Source organism: Hevea brasiliensis, chromosome 1 (genome assembly GCF_030052815.1).
Source record: "Hevea brasiliensis isolate MT/VB/25A 57/8 chromosome 1, ASM3005281v1, whole genome shotgun sequence".
Classification (NCBI taxonomy): Eukaryota; Viridiplantae; Streptophyta; class Magnoliopsida; order Malpighiales; family Euphorbiaceae; genus Hevea; species Hevea brasiliensis.
The window spans coordinates 117,494,381-117,513,732 of record NC_079493.1 but is presented as its reverse complement, the minus strand read 5'-3'; positions in this window follow the sequence as shown (position 1 = coordinate 117,513,732).

Sequence of the window (19,352 nt, the reverse complement as noted above, 5' to 3'; positions counted from 1 at the left end):
ACAAATTGACTTCTTAAACTAAATAATTAAAAAAATTGATTATATTGAATATAATTTCTCTAATCTTACAGTAAACTAAAAGCAAGTGTATTGAAATGTAAAAGAGAGTTTTGATTAATTAATTCTAAAGCGAGTACACAGTTGTGAAAATTAATGCGAAAGTTGAAAAGTAAATGCAATAATTGAAAAATTAAATGATACATTTACTTTGATTTGATTGTTTGGTGGAGTTGTTGGGATTTTTTATATTGCTATTATAACTCTCATTGCACGTACTTGAAAAGTCTGGAATATCCATCTTCAGATTTTACACATGGTCAAAGTTAAACTGCTCATTATTTGTAACCTCTTTTAATTTCTCATTACTTCTCGCATTACTTCTCGCATAACTACTTATGCATGTATTTTGTATTATTATTTAAATATAATTTTTACATATAATTTATCCTTATTTATAATTATTATTATAGATATTAGTATATATTTAATCAATTTTATCTTTTTATACTTTTTAGTTTAATTTTTAAAATTTATTTATTTTATAAGTTAAATTTAGAGAATTTTAGTATATTTTGATCAGAGTAGTCATTTAAAAGAAATTAGAATTGAATTATAAAATTTTAAATTTGAGTTAAAAAAACTAAAAGTTGCACAATCTATGACACAGCTTGTATCACAGGTTGTGTCATTGTCAGATATGAAGTTTTTCTCGGACAGAAGGTTACACAATTTGCGACACAAGGCACAACACAATCGATTTAGCTTGTGTCATTTTAATGAAAATGGCTGACGTGGCACTTTCGTCCCTTTGATTTAATACATCACTTTCTCCAGAATCTTCTAACTTTTTACCTATTCTAGGGCAGACCTCTGAATCATATAAAAACTTCTTTTTCTCTTTCTTTCCAAAAAAAGAAAACAATGAGATTTTGCAAGTGAGAGAGAGAGAGAGAGAGAGAGAGAGAGAGAGAGAGAGAGAGAGAGAGAGAGAAAGAGGAGCACGTGAAATCGTTTTGCAGCAGCAGTAGAGAACGTTTTCTGCAACACTCCAGTGACAGATTCTCCATCATTTTACTGGATTTTTCTGTTCCTTAACTTAAATTTTCATTATTTCTTCATTTCTATATTTGGATTTGTCTTGAAACCATGATTTGTGAGTAGATTTTTAAAATTCTAGAGATTAATTTATAAATATTACTTTGTATTGTGATTTTTAAACTGATGGGAGGCAATTATACGTGCATTCCAAAATGCATTATTGCCAACAAAGTTAACGCCACCCTGCATGTCGCTTTGGTTTTTTTTCCTTTTTTTTTTTTTTATACGACTGAAAGAGCAATTAGTAGTCCTTTGATTCACATGGGAGGCAATTATACACATCCTAAAGTGAATTATTAGATTTTGAGACGGGTGTCGACAAGAAAGTATGACTCAGTTACCACTTCCACTAAAACCACTCACACCAACACCTTCAAATTATTTTTATTAAAAAAAAATCAAATTTGTAGTAATTCAATTTCAGGATCATTACCAACAGTAAGGTACTTATAAATTTAAGACTATCAAAAACTCGTAACAAGTCTAAATATATTTATTTCAATGAATTTATAAAATTTTCTTACATTTCTTTTATACATAAAATTATGCTTTTTAGTTCGAACGGGTTCATATTTCAATGGGCATACTTTAAAATTCTTTCTTTCTTTTATTATTTTTATGAAATTATGATAAAATATAAAAATTACATCTCCCTGTAACATCTCCGTATATTTTATTGTTCAGATGATCAGTGTCAATCTGGACAGCTAGAACGTTTGAAAAAATATTTAAACTAAAGTGAGGAACCATAATTAACTCAAATGTTAATAAGAAAAATTTAGGAAAAATTTTAAAAATAAAATACAACCAATTTAAATGAGCCGGTGCCTTAGCGATGAGTAACCTAATGGGAAGTTGCGGTTCTCGTAACTAGGAGCCCTAGACCAGGGAGAAAATTCATAAAATAATTTTTAGGACTCCAGAGAAGAGTCATTGAGGTTCTTATGACATTAGAATGCCAAGAAAATGTTTAGAAAAAATTTTCAATCGATACAGACAATTTTAGTCTGTTAAGCCAAACGGAGGGCATTTTGGTCATTTCTCCTTTAAAGGTGATTTTTGACCGACTTGTCCAGTTAAGTAAATAATTATTATGACATAAAATGTGAATAAATATTGCTAAAAATTAAATTGAAAATGAGTAGACAAGAAAAGGAAAGAAAATGAGATTAAATGACAATTTTGACATCACATTATGTCATCAACCCTTTCCCCACTAATCACAATTAAGCTAACCTATTAAAAAGGGATAATTGAGACCAAAATAACCAAAAGCAATCAGATTTCATCACCTTCAACAAACCACCTGTTTCCCTCTTCTCCCACCCAAACCTCCATTAAAACACCCCAAAGCTTCATTAGCTCACCAAATTTCACTTGAATTCCTTACCTAGCTTCACAAAAAATTAACTTAGCAACTTGAACATCCTTTAGGCAGCCAAAAGAGGAAGAAAAAAAGAAGTTTGGGTAGCTTGAAATTCTGCTCCATTCAAGGTTAGTGTCCAATCTTAGTTCCTTTTGCTTTAATTCATGTTTAAGGGCGTGTAAGAAAGGTAAGAAAATAAAATAAACAAGTGTGTGTGTGCACCCTACAATTTTGGTAGCTAGGGTTAGCTAGGGTTTGATGATTTTGCTTGGTAGAAAAATGGTTATGAGCAGCCTTTGATAGTGGATGAGAGATTGAACATAATTGAGTAAATGAAATGCAAGAATTGTGCATGTGGGAAATGAAAAAAATTGGACACTTGAACAATTCTAGGGTTTGCTCATGTGATGGTTCATTAACCTTGTAATGGTCAATTAGTGTCCATTTGAATGTGTATGATGAGGAAATGAAGTGAGTTGAGGCTTGGCATTTGTGTATGGGTGAGCTGCCTTGGCTGACCTGTAGGACTGAGCATGAGTCCAGCAGGTTTGGGCAGTTATAAATGGAATTATAGAGGTTCAATTGATGCAAGGCCAATTGAAAATAAAACTAGACACATAATGGCACAACTTTGGTATAGAAACCTTTCCCAGAAAACCAAACCAAGTTGACCTAAAAATTGCCCTAATCCGGGTGACTTGCATTCTGCCTGGGCAAAATGACCAAATGAATAATATTTATTCATTTGGTCATAACTCAGTGTAGAAAGGTCCAATTGACCTGAAATTTTACCAGCAGAAAGTTGAGACATAGACCTACAACTTTCATGAAGAACACAAATCCAAATTCTGACCATAACCTAGTCAAATTGCCAACCAAACTTAGGTTACCAAATATGGCAGAATCCGCTTGCCTGCAATTTTGGATTCTGTCCAATCCGGCCAGTTATGGTGTTCAGGCCATAACTTGAGTTACAAAACTCCAAATGGAGTGATTCAAAAAAGGAAATGTAACTAGACAAAAATAAGGAACAACTTTCATGAAGATAATTTTGCCAAATTCCTACCGTACAAATGAACAATGGAATAGTAAATATGAGGCTTGAAATCTGAAAATTTTGAATAACTAACACTAAGCTTAGAAATGGTATTGGCAACCAATACCAACAATTTTAGAATGCAAAATGTGGTATGTTGGGAGTATTAGAACCCGTAACACCCCTATTTACATAGCCTGGTATATTTCACTATTTCGGTGACCGGTGTCGGTCCGGATAATTAAGGGGATTAGAACCACACTTAAAATAACTAGATAAGTCCTGAACACAAATAATTAGTAATTGTCAATTGGTTAAGTATAAATAAGAAAAACAGGACATAAGAAGTTAAATGAGTCGAGAGTCATAGCGATGAGTGACCTTCTCGGGAAGGACTGCGAGGTCGATTTAAACTCAAATTTTGAACCGTAAAATGTGACGCTACGGTCCTTAGGACTATTGCGAACACAGTGAAAAAGAGAAAATCACGAAAAAGAATTGTTAAGTCAGTCAAATAATTAGGTCAGGGATCCAGAAAAAATATTAAATTATTTGCAAACCGAGTCGAACCGGTGAGGGGCAATTTGGTTAATTGACCCCAAGAGCTGACTCCTGACCTAACTGTCAAATAAAATCGGAGAAAAGAAAATTTTGGAATCGAGAATTAAATTAAAGAACTAAAGAAAAATAAATGAAAAAGAAAAAGGAAAAGGGATGAAAAATTATGACATCATAGGGTGACATAAGCCATGACATCATAATTAAATTTTAAATTAATGGAAATTTTGACTAAGTCAAAAAGCTTTGATAAATATACAAAAAGTAAAAGAAAAAAAAATAAAATCACCATCTTCTTCTTGCAAGGTTGCCGTCCCTCTCACTCTCACCCTCTCCCTCTTAAAACCTCCATTAGAGCTCTTTTGTGAGCTTGAAGAAACTAAATTTTAGCCATAGAAATTGCAAGTTCCCTAATTAAAGTTTGTTTGGGCAACTAGAAACCAAGAGTTAAGGAGAAAGAAAGAAGAAAGGAAGGAGTTGAAGAGGAAGAAAATTCTGCAATTCAAGGTTAGTGAGTTCACTTTAAATTTTTAGTTTAATTAAAGTATTTATAGCATGAAGAACTTGGAAATATGCTTAAAATGAAATGAAAATAATTGTTGGAGGACTAGAAGTAAATTTGGCCAGCTAGGGTTTGATGGGTGTATACATGTGTTTTGATTGAATTAAAAGTGTAGGTAAGTTTGTATGAATGTGGAAGTGATGTTGGTATGCTTAGAATTAATTAAGTGTAACAAATTGGTGAATTAGGGTTTGACACCTACGGTTTGGAAGACAAAAATGTGAAAATTTGTTAAATGGTGTGTTGGACTTGGTTTGAGGTGAGAAATGGTCATTTGTGACCAATTGGAGTATGTTAGAAGTGTTGGAACCAAATGCAAATTCGGATTGCTTAGGGTCATGCTACAGGCAGCAGGACCAAGGTTCCTTTCAGGGACCAAAACTGAAAATTTACAAGTCCAATTGGTGTGAGGCCAATTGAGAATGAAAATAGACACAAAATGGAACATTTTTCATTTAGGAATCATGCCCAAAAAGTGACCAAAACTTAGTGAACAAATTGACCAAATCCGGAATTGGCAATCTGACCTGTACAAAAATGACCAAATGAATAGTGTTTGTTCATTTAGCCATAACTTGGGCTAGGCAGGTCTAAATGATCTGAAATTTTATCAGTGGAAAGCTGAGATATAGACCTAAAACTTTCATGAAGAAAATAAACCTAAATTATGCCCTTAACCAAGTCATTTGGCCACCCAAAGTTGGTGACCTAAAACTGCCAGAACTAGTTTGGTGCCCAGAAATCTGGGTAAGTCCAATCCGGCAGCCATGATTCAAATGACTATAACTTGAGCTACAAAACTCCAAATGGAGTGATTCAAAAAGGAAAATAAAATTAAGACATTAAGGAACAATTTCTATGAAGAAAACTTAGCCCAATTGTAACAGAAAAATGACCAATGGAACAGTGCAACCTAAGACACCAAAACTAAAAATTTATAATTTTGCCTAAAAGACCTAAGTTTTGAGAAAACAACCAAAACCAATAAAATTGATGACCAAAATGTGGTATGTGAGTATAGTTAGACTTCCCATATCTTTTAAGTATAAGAAAGTCAATATTTTTACTAGAATAGTATCATGAATAGTAACCTCAACATGAAAATTTGCAAGAATGTAAGTTTAAACATATTGGAATTAGTTATTGGAATTGTTATGAAGTAAAGATACTGAGACACTATAAATTTTGTGTTTCAGCTGAAAAAGACTTGGAAGGTCTGAGAGACTGAGTCAAGGCCTAGAGGCGACTCACGTCAGGTCTTTGCACAATAATTCTTGTTTAAATATTTTATTCTTGAAAATTTGACTTATGTGTTAATTATGAATTGTGTTGCCATTTTATGATCGCAAATATGACTTTGGGAATTGATCAGATTTCTCACAAATTATTGGATTAAATTGTTTTGAATTGATTTTATGTTCACACTTAGCATGACAGTACCATATTATTCCTCCTCCATTATGGGGTTGAGATCGATTATTTTCCTCCCTCTCTGGTTTACCAGTTGAGGTTGTAGATCGGATGAGTACTCATTAGCTAGCTAGCCACCTCCCTCATTGATTTTGATTAGTGGGGTTGTAGATTGCTTTGTCGTGGTGTACAACACGGCATTGATCGGAAATTTTGTGTCATGGCTTAAGTTGTGTATGAATTGACAACACTGTGTTTATTAAATTATTTGACCAAAATTGTGCTATAATGATTTTTGATAAATTGTGAAATGTGATTATGAAATATTCAAATTGTGAATTTGTCAAGGAATATTTTATGTACTGCATTTCAATTTTTATTGTACACCACTGAGTATTTTTGTACTCAGTGATAGCTTATTTTGCTGTCGCTGATAAGGGCAAGGAAAAAGCAGCAGAGTGAGCTGCTGGATTGGCAAGAACTTCTTTGATTACTTTTGTAAGGGTATTTATTTATACCCTTGTAATTATTTGATGTAAATATTGTAGTATTCTATGTATCAATGTAAAGTTGAGCAGTTGTACAATAAATTGTAATAAGGTTATTTTGGATTTTCTTTTTGTGAATTTCGTGCTATATGCACTGTGAATGAAGTTATGAAATATTTTAAGTTGATAAATTTTTGGTTGAATTGTGGAATGAATTGAATTGTATTGACTTGAGATTATTTGGAGGTTGGGAGTTGTGGAAAATTTATTAGAAGTGTTTTTGTCAGGTATTTGAATAACTGTTTTCTCAAAATACAGACGACACTTTGCCGAAATTTTTATAAAATTTGCAGAAAAATAAAAATGGACAAAAATTTTTACTAGTTTTTAAGCTTTGAATAAATGATTTTAATTCCTACCAAAATGCTCACCACTTCCAAAATGTAAGAAAATGGTTTTAAAATCCCTTGTAGTGTACCTAATGAGTTATCGGTAGATGAAGTTCGATAGATCATTAGCTATTCTACGGGATCATGTTATGCCTTACAGAGGGGTAAGGTGTGACAGAACCAATGTACCTATTATCTATGCAAAAGTCAACATTTTAGTTGACTAATGAAATGAATAGTAACACCTAAACTTAAATTTCAAAAATTATAAAATTTAAAGGTATAACATGCCCTAGTACACCTAGCAAGATTGGTTTGGTTAGGTTGGCATGCCAATAGGGTTCAGTTAGTAGTACTGCACATGGCATTATGCCATTCTGTGATTTTATGGCTTTTAGCCATTCTGACATTGTGTTGATACTTGGCCTTGTGCCTAATGTTATTACAGCTTATTAGCTGTTCTGTTGCACACCGGGAGATGCATATGTAATCGATGGTGTGACAGCCCAAGGTACTAGATACCCAGTGCCAGTTTACCCGTTTATCCAGTCCAGTCATCCAATATAAGTTACTTGGGCAACCAAAAATGGAAGTGGATAAATTTAATGAAATTATGAATATAACAAGTACAAAATAAATAAGATTACCAATAATGATCAAAAAATTGTCTGCATAAGAAATCAGGATATGCACTGCATATTTATTTTCTATTATTTCTTTTTATTTTATTATTGGCACCACTAAATATTATTGCTTAGCGCGTTACTTTTTGCCACCCGTAGGTTCTGGAGAGACCGACCGAGAGCCCAGTAGACCGTAGACTGGGTGAGATCTTCTGCAGCTTTGCATAGTGTCCGTGTCACCTCACCGTCATCAGTGCATTGGTAGGACACTAGGTTTTATTTTGGTATTTTGTAATTAACTTTTATTTTCTCATGTGTAATTAAGACTTATGTAATGTATTTTAGTATTGATGTAAATTATGGAAATTGTGTTTAGGAATGAACAAGTGAATATTTATTTATGACTTTTATATGAATTTCATATGAAATGAATGAATGAGAAATGGGGGTATATTTGAGAAATATTGAGATTTTGTTGATGAAATGGAGTTTGGGATTGATAGAAAATTTTGGAAGTGTTTTTCACAGGTTCTGAAGAACTGTTTTATCCATTTTTAGCCGGCACTCTGCCGGATTTTCTATAAAATTTGTGGAACCTCAAATAAATTATAATTTCAATAAATGACTTAAATGAAATTTATTATACTTCATAACTATGATAAAAATAAATTAAGGAAGAATAAAAATGATTGAGATAAAATAGGGTGTTCCGGTACACTGTGTGACATATCTTACTTAGCTATACTATAGACGAGTAAGGGTTGTCACATTTAGTGGTATTAGAGCACGGTTTAGGCGTTTCTGAGCCTAGATCGAGTCCATACTATGCATTGCATTTGTAAGAGTCAAGGTGACACTAATGCAGATCTGTTTGTCTTTGTTATTTTGAATAGGATATGGACCCCACATCTCAAAGGGCAGTTGAGGAGGAAGTGGAGAGTCATGCTCCACCTGCAGTAGCTGAGACTGGGAGTAGGGAAGAACCTGCTCCACCAGCTCCAGCAGAGCCTGCTCAGCCTCCACAGGCCATGTTTCAACAAATGGCCGAGTTCTTCAGACAAGTGGCTGGGGTAATGCCACCACCACCACCACCACCTCCACAGCAGAAATCACACCTGGAAAGACTGAGAAAATTTGGAGCAGTGGATTTCTTTAGCAAGAGAGAAGATGATTCTGTTGCAGGCGAAAATTGGTTGAACAGAACAGAAGGGTTTTAAAATAACTCCACTGCACTCCAGAACAAAATCTAGAAGCTGCTGTATCTCTATTACAAGATGATGCCTACCAATGGTAGGATACAGTGTCTAGTGAAGTGCAGCTAAAAGTAATAACTTGGGACTTCTTCCTCTCAGAATTCAAGAAAAAGTATGTGGGTAGTGTATACCTGGAAGAGAGAAGAAGAGAATTCATTAACCTGAGGCAGAGACAGCTGACAGTGGCCGAGTATGAAAAGGAATTTGTCAGACTGAGCCGCTACGGAAGGGAGATAGTCCCTAATGAGGCCGAAAGGTGTAAGAGATTTGAAGAGGGATTAAATGATAAAGATCATGATCACTGCCTTGGGAATCACAGACTTCACCAAGTTAGTGGAAGCTGTTATAAAAGTTGAAAAGGTTAGAATAAGTGAGCAGACTAGAAGAGAGAGACAGCAGAAGAGGGGCTCGGGTCAGTCTAGCTCATCTCCTGCACCAGGGAAGAAGTTTAAAGGTCCACCTGCACAGAGTTCAGGTCAACCACAAGGTCAGAGTCAATCCCAGGGGCCCAAGCCACTGCTCACCCCTAGGAGAGGTCAGTCCACACCATCAGTGGGCAGCTCTCTAGGGATGGGGTTCAGGGGACCAGCCCCAGCATCTTCTGCATGTCCACATTACCTGAAGTGGCATAAGGGGGAGTGTTGGAGAGTGACTGGTGCCTGCTTAAGGTGTGGGTCGACAGAGCATCAGCTGAGGAACTGTCCACGCAGAACTACTCCAGCTGCTCCAACACAAGTAGACAGACCTGCTCCTGCACCACAAAGGGGTAGGAAATCTGGCAAATCTGAGGCAGTGGGACCATCACAGAGGCCTGCATCTGAGCCAGCAGAGAGGCCTGAGGGCAGACCACCTGCCAGAGCCTATGCCATGAGAGCTCAGGAGGAGCAAGAAGCCCCGGACGTTATTAGGGGTACGTTCTCCCTCTACAATACATCTGTGCATGCATTGGTGGATCCAGGATCCACTCATTCATACATCTGCATCAACCTAACCATAGAAAGGGGGATACTAGTAGGGGAGAGTGATCAAGACATCCTGGTCACTAATCCATTGGGCCATAGTGTAGTGGTGAACAAAGTGTACAAGGGTTACCCGTTAAGGATTCAGGGGTATGAATTCTTGGCAGACCTGATTGAGTTACTTTCCATGAGTTTGACGTGATTTTGGGAATGGACTGATTGTCACGTCATCAGGCAATGGTTGATTGTAAACTTAAGAGGATTTCTTTGAAAACTCTTGAGGGTAATGAGATCACAATTGTGAGGGAAAGGATAGATTTCTTGTCCAATATCATCTCAGCCACAGTTGCAAGAAAACTGATGAGAAAAGGCTGTGAAGCCTACCTAGCACATGTGGTGGATACTAGGCAGGCTAAGCCAAATCTGTGTGACATACCCACAGTAAGAGACTTCCCAGATGTGTTCCCTGAAGAATTACCTGGCTTGCCACTAGAAAGCGAAGTCGAGTTTGCTATTGACATACTGCCAGGTATAGCACCAATTTCTATTGCTCCTTATAGAATGGCACCCACAGAATTGAAGGAACTGAAAATCCAGTTATAGAAGTTACTGGATAAGGGGTTCATATACCCCAGTGTGTCACCATGGGGAGCTCCAGTGCTGTTTATAAAGAAGAAAGATGGGACTTTGAGGTTATGTATTGATTACCGGCAGTTGAATAAAGTGACAGTGAAGAACAAATATTCATTGCCTAGAATTGATGATCTGTTTGATCAGTTGAAGGGAGCAGGAGTATTTTCCAAAATTGATCTCAGATCAGGGTATCATCAGTTGAGGGTGAAGGATGCAGATGTGCCAAAGACTGCATTCAGGACCCGGTATGGGCATTATGAGTTTCTGGTGATGCCCTTTGGCCTAACAAATGCACCAACGGCATTCATGGACCTTATGAATCGTATCTTCTATCCATACCTAGATCGGTTCATAGTGGTCTTTATTGATGATATTTTGGTGTATTCCAAGACCAAGGAAGAACATAATGAGCATTTGAGGATTGTTCTGCAAACCTTGAGAGAAAAGAAGCTGTATGCTAAGTTGTCCAAGTGTGACTTCTGGTTGGATGAAATTGCATTCCTTGGACACATAGTGTCAGCAGATGGGATTAGAGTGGATCCTAAGAAAATAGAAGCTGTGATGGAATGGAAGCCTCCCAGAAATACAACTGAGGTCAGAAGTTTCTTGGGGCTAGCTGGGTATTACAGAAGATTTGTGAAGGGATTTTCTTTAATAGCTGCTCCAATAACCAAGTTGTTACACAAGAATATCAGATTTAACTGGAATGACAAGTGTCAAGCTAGTTTTGAGAAGTTGAAGGCTATGTTGACAGAGGCACCAGTGTTAACACAGTCAGTGTCGGGAAAGGACTTTGTGGTCTACAGTGATGCCTCGCATAATGGGTTAGGGTGTGTATTGATGCAAGAGAGGAAGGTGGTCGCCTATGCTTCTAGGCAGCTAAGGCCACATGAACAGAATTACCCTACCCATGATTTAGAACTTGCAGCAATTATCTTCACACTGAAGATATGGAGGCACTACTTGTATGGTGAAAAGTGCTACATTTACACAGACCATAAAAGTCTGAAATACTTGCCAACCCAGAAGGAGCTCAACCTTAGACAGAGGCGATGGATTGAGTTCCTGAAGGACTATGATTGTGTAATTGACTATCATCCTGGGAAGAAAATGTAGTTGCTGATGCTTTGAGCAGAAAATCCATCACAGCTTTGAGATCATTGAATGCCCGTCTATCTTTGGCTGGAGATTGAGCTATTTTAGTTGAGTTGCAAGTGAGGTCAAACCTGCTACAACAGATTTTAGATGGGTAGAAGGTAGATGAGAAGCTAAAGGCTATTATGAGCAAAATCCTAGAAGGGAAAGAAACTGACTATAAAGTGAAAACAGATGGGTGTCTGTACTATAAAGGAAGATTATGTGTACCAGATGATGGGGAATTGAATGCCAGTATTCTAAAAGAGGCACACACCAGTGTTTATGCTATGCACCCAGAAAGTACAAAAATGTATCATGATCTGAAGCTTCAGTATTGGTGGCCTGGTATGAAGAAGGACATAGCTGAATATGTGACTAAATGCTTGACATGCCAGCAAGTCAAGGCAGAACATTAAGTTCCATCGGGTTTGCTACAGCCTATACGCATACCTGAATGGAAATTTGATCCGGTCACCATGGATTTTGTAAGTGGTCTACCTCTCACCCAAAAGAAGCATGATGTAGTATGGGTAATAGTAGATAGATTAACGAAGTCAGCACACTTTCTGCCAGTTAGGACTGACTACTTGCTGGAGAAGTTAGCAGAATTGTATATCAGTGAGATAGTTAGACTGCATGAAATTCTACTTTCCATCATATCTGATCGAGACCCAAGGTTTACATCGAGATTTTGGAAGAAATTGCATGAATCCTTGGGTACACAACTCCACTTCAGCACAGCTTTCCATCCTCAGACGGATGGGCAATCAGAAAGAGTAATCCAGGTAAACAATTAAAACCAATTGAACTAATACAAATATTTAACTGAAATGATAATAATAACATGAAATATATGGCAGGTCCTTGAGGATATACTGAGGAGTTGTGTCATTGAGTTTGAGGGAAGTTGGGATAGATACCTCCCACTGGCAGAATTTGCATACAACAATAGCTACCAAGCTAGCATCCAAATGGCCCCGTATGAAGCATTTTATGGGAGGAAATGTAGAACTCCAGTGTGCTGGACTGAATTGGGTTAAAATAAACTGGTAGGGCCAGACCTGGTGAAATAGACTGAGGAGAAGGTAAAACTAATCAAAGCCAATCTGAAGGTTGCCACAGACAGAAAAAAATCATATGCCGACCTGAAGAGAAAAGAAATAGAATACACAGTTGGCGATAAAGTATTCCTCAAGGTGTCACTATGGAAGAAGGTACTGAGGTTTGGAAGAAAAGGTAAGTTAAGTCCTAGGTTCATTGGCCCATATGAAGTCATTGAACGTGTGGGTCCAGTAGCCTACAGGCTAGCTTTACTACCAGAGTTGGATAAGATCCACAATGTGTTCCACGTATCTATGCTAAGAAGATACCGCTCAGATCCTTCACATGTCATCTCCATGGAAGAAATTGAAGTACAACCGGATTTGACATATGAAGAAGAACCCATATGGATCTTGGCTCGAGAAGTGAAAGAGTTGAGGAATAAGCAGATTTCTCTGGTGAAAGTGCTTTGGAGGCACCACAACACCGAGAAGGCAACTTGGGAAAGTGAAGAGACGATAAGGCAACAGTTCCCTCAACTGTTTGCATCAGGTAAATTTCGAGGACGAAATTTCAATTAGAGGGGAAGAGTTGTAACACCCTCTCTGTAGCAACTCCGTACATTTTACTATTCCGGTGACCAGTGTCGGTCCGGACAGCTAGAACGTCCGGAAAAATATTTAAACTAAAGTGAGGAACCATAATTAACTCAAATATTAATAAGAAAAATTTAGAAAAAATTTTAGAAATAAAATACAACCAAGTTAAATGAGCCGGTGCCTTAGCGATGGGTAACCTAGTGGGAAGTTGCGGTTCTCGCAACTAGGAGCCCTAGACCAGGAGAAAAATTCATAAAATAATTTTTGGGACTTCAGAGAAGAGTCATTGAGGTTCCTATAGAATTAGAATACCAAGAAAATGCTTAGAAAAATTTTTCAATCGGTACAGACAATTTTAGTTTGTTAAGCCAAACGGAGGGCATTTTGGTCATTTCACCTTCAGAGGTGATTTTGGCCGACTTGTCCAGTTAAGTAAATAATATAAAATGTAATTGAAAAGTTGTAAATAATGAAAAAATATTAAAAGTATAAAAACTAAAAAAAATGTTGAGGTAATTTTTTTTAATGTGTATTGTATTTTTTGATAAAACTAATTAGGTAAAATATAGATAATATATTACGTATTTTTTTAAGAAAAATTTTATAGAGTACTTAAAATAAATATGAGGTAAATTTATATTATTAGAAAAAATTTATTATGTAGTATAAATGTCAATACATTATTAGATTAGGAAAATAGAATAAAATCTACATATGTATTATTTTTTTATGTCTAATAAATTTAGTAGTGTAGTAAAAAAGTTTGTATTAGTATAAATATAAAAAGAAAAATTATTATTAGTGAAATTGATATATTATGTTGCAAAATTGAAATTAGGAAAAGAATTGTTTAAAGTATAATAATTTAAAAGAAATAGATTGAAATGATTTATTTTAATATGTCTTATATTTAAAATATTTAAATTTATATTATTATGAAAAAAATATAATTCTATAATTTATTTGTGAATATGTTATTTGATTTACAAAAAGATGATAGTTTTTTTTTGGCCTAGTCAATTGTAAATTTATTACAAATAATTACATTAAAATTTTATATTATTGCAATTATTGATCCTATTGGTTTAATGGAAAAGCTAATTATATTATGTTTTGTTTTGCCCTCATACATTAACTGGTCCAATTGTATGAAACGGTATTAAAATTTTTATGTCAAAAATTTGTATTCTGTTTGTGTGCTATTTTACATATATTTTATAAATTGTAAGAAATGTTATTTTTTTATATGTGAAGATGTTAAGTCCACGTTTTGGTACTGTGTACTGGGACGGCGAGATTATTTTAGGTGATGATGAATATAATTATTATGGGGGTAGATGAGCTATGCTTAGTATTGGTAGTAGATTAAAATATGTAAATCTCGCGATGAGAATAGTACATACTATTTCCCTGATAAAAGGACATAAATTCATTGAGCGTATCCTTTTTAGGAAACCAAAATTGAGCAAAGGTGTTTTGAATTGGGCTTGTATGGATTTGAGAAATGATAATGATGTGTCAATAATGTTTAATTTCATTGAGCAAATTGGGGGTTTGGAATTGATAGAATTGTACGTTGACATTTACCAACCCGATAGTAGTGTAAATGTAGTAGATGAAGCAGGCCCATCAAATGCCCATACATCAAAAAATGCTCAGGTTGCAGATGATGTTAATAATAGTGCAATTGATGTTCGAATTCAAGGTCATGATGTTGGTACAAGTCAATTGGATATCGAACATGAATCGGACGACAGTGACTATTGCATTAATGACGAAGATGAGGAAGATTTAGAAGACGAAAATGAATTTTTTTGTTACGATGATGATACAGATAATGATGATTGTGGTGCCAATTTGAATTTGGTTAATTGCTATAACAGTAGTGTGTCAAACCTAGTTATCCCGATTGTGCCTCCTACACCTTGCTCAGAAATAGATTTTTCCTTATTAACTGTTGACACATTCTCAAAATCGACGTCTTCTTCACTTTGGGATGATTCAAGGGAGTTTGAAGTTGGTATGTTATTTCTGTCAAGAGAGACTATTAAAAATGCTGCTAAAAAATATCACATATTAAGACACCATGACTTTTGTAAGGAAGAGACCAAGAGTTGAACATGTGCTATTAGATGCAGTGATAAGAATAGTAATTGTAAGTGGAGAATGCGTGCGTCCCGACAGGAAGGTCTAGATGTATGGAAAATTACTCGTTACAATGGACCTCATACGTGTTCAAATCTAGCCATCTCAAAGGATCATTGCAAATTGGATTAAAAAATTATTTGTCATTTCATAATGCCTATAGTTGAACAACAACCGAGTGTAAAGATTTCAGCCTTACAAGCTAAATATAAAGACAAAATCGGTTACGAACCGAGTTATAGGAAAACTTGGAAGGCAAGACATATGGAAATTGTGGAGGTTGGGAAGAATCTTATGGTTGGTTGAGACGATTAATGACAACATTATGCAAGCAAAACCCTAGATCTCCTGTCCTAATTGAAGATGATGAATTATTTATTGATAATCGTTTAGTTTTGGGATACAAGGTTTTTGACAGAATGTTTTGGTCATTTAAATAATTAATCGAGGGATTTAAGCATTGTCGCCCTATTATATGCATTGACTCCACCTTTCTGTACGAGAAGTATAAAGGTTGTTTATTTTGTGCAACAGCCCTGGATGGAAATAGCCATATCTTTCCCGTTGCACGGGCCATTGTTGATTGTGAAGATGGAAGGAATTGGGGCTGGTTTATGAAATGTTTAAGAGTGTTTGTCACTGACTAGGAAGATATATGTGTCATATCGTACAGACACAAAGGGATTATAAAGGCAATGCAGGATGATTAGTGGCAACCTCCTACAGCTCATCATCGGTTTTGCATTCAGCACATCTTAAGCAATTATCATACCAAGTTTAAGAATCCAGTCATAAAAGACACATTACGTAAGGCTGGTTAGTACAAAAACTACTATGTATGTAACACCCTCCCCGTAGCAGCTCCGTACAGTTTACTGTTCCGGTGACCGGTGTCGGTCCGGACAGCTAGAACGTCCGGAAAAATAATTAAACTTAAGTGAGGGACCATAATTAACTCAAATATTAATAAGAAACACTTAGTAAAAATTTTAGAAATAAAATACAACCAAGTCAAGCAATGTGCCCAAGCGATGGGTAACTGGAGGAAGTTGCGGTTCTATAACGAGGAGCCCTAGACCCGGGGGAAAAATTATAAAATAATTTTTGGGACTCCAGAGAAGGGTCATTGAGGTTCCTATGGCATTAGAATGCCAAGAAAATATTTAGAAAAATTTTTCAATCGGTACAGACAATTTTGACCCGTTAAGCCAAACGGAGGGCATTTTGGTCATTTCGCCTTCAGAGGTGATTTTTGGCCGACTTGTCCAGTTAAGTAAATAATTATTATGACTCAAAATATGAATAAATATTGCTAAAAATTGAATTGAAAATGAGTAGAGAAAAGAAGAAAAGAAAATGAAGGAAAATGCTTAATTATGACATATGGTGAAGTCATTTAAAAGCCCCCTCCAATCACCATTTGACAAACCAATAAAAAGAGATAAAAATGACTTAAAATGAGATAAAAAAACAAAGGAAACCAGCAGTTTCCTTCTTCATACGGGCTGGAATAAGAGAGAAAGAGAGAGAAAAGGAAAAGAAAGAAAGAAAGAAAGGAAGAAGGAGAAGGAGAAGTAGCAGAAATAGGGGTTCAGCAGGGCAGCATATTTCTTTTCCGTCCAGGTGAGTTTGGCTCAACATCTAAGGCTGATTTTTGGATATGTTTAAGCTATGTATGTGTGGAAGTTATGGTAAAAATTTGGTGATTGTTCAACCGTTGGATTTGGAGAAACATATTGTTGAACACAGGCTGTCTGTAGGTTGAATTCTGAATTTTGGCTACTGAAATTTGAGAAAAATAAATAGTTAGGATGCTTATAAAATTATGAAATTTGGTACAAATGATATTTGGGATGTTGAGGCTGCTGTGTTAAAATTTGGTGAATTTTAGACTTGTGGTTTATGAGATATAAATTGTTTTGCATGAGCTGTCTGAGTAAGACTGATTTCTGCAAAAATTCAGATTGTGAAGGGTTGAATGAATGTTTTGATATCTCATGATATAGAGATGATTTGATGCTGAAATTTTTACTGATATTGTATAGGGATGTCTTGAATATATGGTATAAATTTGGGATTTATCTAACGGTTAGATCATTATATATAAATTTGAATGCACAAGCTGCCAGATTTGGGTATTAATGGGTTGTGGATTTAAGATTTATGATGGGAGTTTAGTCCAATTTAAGGGGAAATGCTATTGAATTTTTATTGGATATTTAATTTAGGAAAGTGAAGTTATAATTGATTATGATTATTATGGTTCTAGGAGAAATCTTGAAGAATAACAAGCTCAAGGTTGGTTTCAAAAAGGTTAGTGCATATACTTACCTTCCTTTCTTAAATTTTGTTAGGAAGTTAAATTGAATGAGAAATTGATGAAAAATTGAACAAAACATATCTGTGGGAGTGTGCATGAATTTCGGCAGCTTTGATGTATAGGGGTATGATGAGTTTAATTGATATTAAACTTGCTTAGAGATGGTATGAGATATGTATATATGTGATGGATGGGTTGATAAAGTATAGGTTGCATGAGATGAATATGAAAACTAGGGTTTTGGGAGTGAAAAATTGGACTTGGCTTGTGAAATGATTAATGGACATTTTAATGGTCAATTAGTGACCATTTTAGGTAGGTTGACCCTAATTAGAACTGGAAAATTGGATGGTAAAGTGAAGGTGAAATCTGCCTATGGACAGCAGCATAGGGACTGAAAATTCAGTCCCTTTGCACAGCCATAACTTGGGCTGTGTTAGTCCAATTGGTGTTTGGCCAATTGGACATGAAACTAGGCTTATAATGGCACATTTTTGCTGAAGAAACCATGCCCAAAAGACCAAAGAAAGAGGACCAAAACTTGGCCCCAATCCGGATACCCTGCACTGAATTCTGCAGAATTGACCAAATGAATAGTATTTGGCCATAACTCACTGTAGATTTGGTCAATTGACCTGAAATTTTTACAGAAACAAGTTAAGACATAGACAAACAACTTTCATGAAGAAACCTACCCCAAATTATGACCAAAACCTAACCCAAATGGTAGTCACAGTTACTGTTCAAACCTGCAACTCTGCAGATTTTGATTTGAGCAGTAATGTTTGGATGGTTATAACTCTCTCTAGAAAACTCGGATTTAGGCGATTCTTGAACCGATGGAAACCTAAGGCATAGTAGAACATTTCATATGAAGAAAGTTAGACCAAATTATAAACTTAACTTGGTCAAATTACTGACCAAAATTAGACCAAAATCTGCCAAAACCCAAAAGTGTAGCATGAACAGTGCACGTGAACAGTAAACTTATTTTGGCCATAACTTGAGCTACAAAACTCCAAATGGAGTGATTCAAAAAAAAGAAATTCAACTAGACAAAATAAGGAACATTTTCTATGAAGGAAGTTTTATCAAATTCCAACAGTAGATCGACCAATAGAACAGTGCAACTTCAAAGCACCAAAACCGAAAATTGGCAATTTTGCCAAAATGACCTAAGCCTTGAGAAAGTGACCAAAACCAACAAGTTTTAAATGCAAAATGTGGTACATTGGGAGTGTTAAAACCAATGCACCTATGTTCTATGCAAAAGTCAACTTTTTGTTGACTATTGAAGTGAATAGTGACATAAAAACTTGAAATTCAAAAATTGAAGAATTCAAAAATATCAAATGCCCTAGTAGGCCTAATGTGATTGGTTTGGATAGGTTGACATGCCAATAGGGTTCTGATAGCAGTACTGCGTATGATGTATGGCTTCATTGCCATTCTGTGATGTGATAGCCTATGGCTATACTGATTATGATGTTTTACTTGGCTTTATGCCTTATTGCTTATATGGCTTATTAGCCATTACTTGCACACCGGAGACACATTGTGACCGATGGTGTGACGGCGAGGTACCAGTACCCAGTGCTAGTTTACCCGTTTATCCAGTCCGGTCAATTTGTATAGGTTACTTGGGCATGAAAAAGTATAACTGTAATTGAACTGATTGTTAAAGAAAATACGAAAATTTAATATCAGGAATGATTACGATAGAATACAAAGAAAC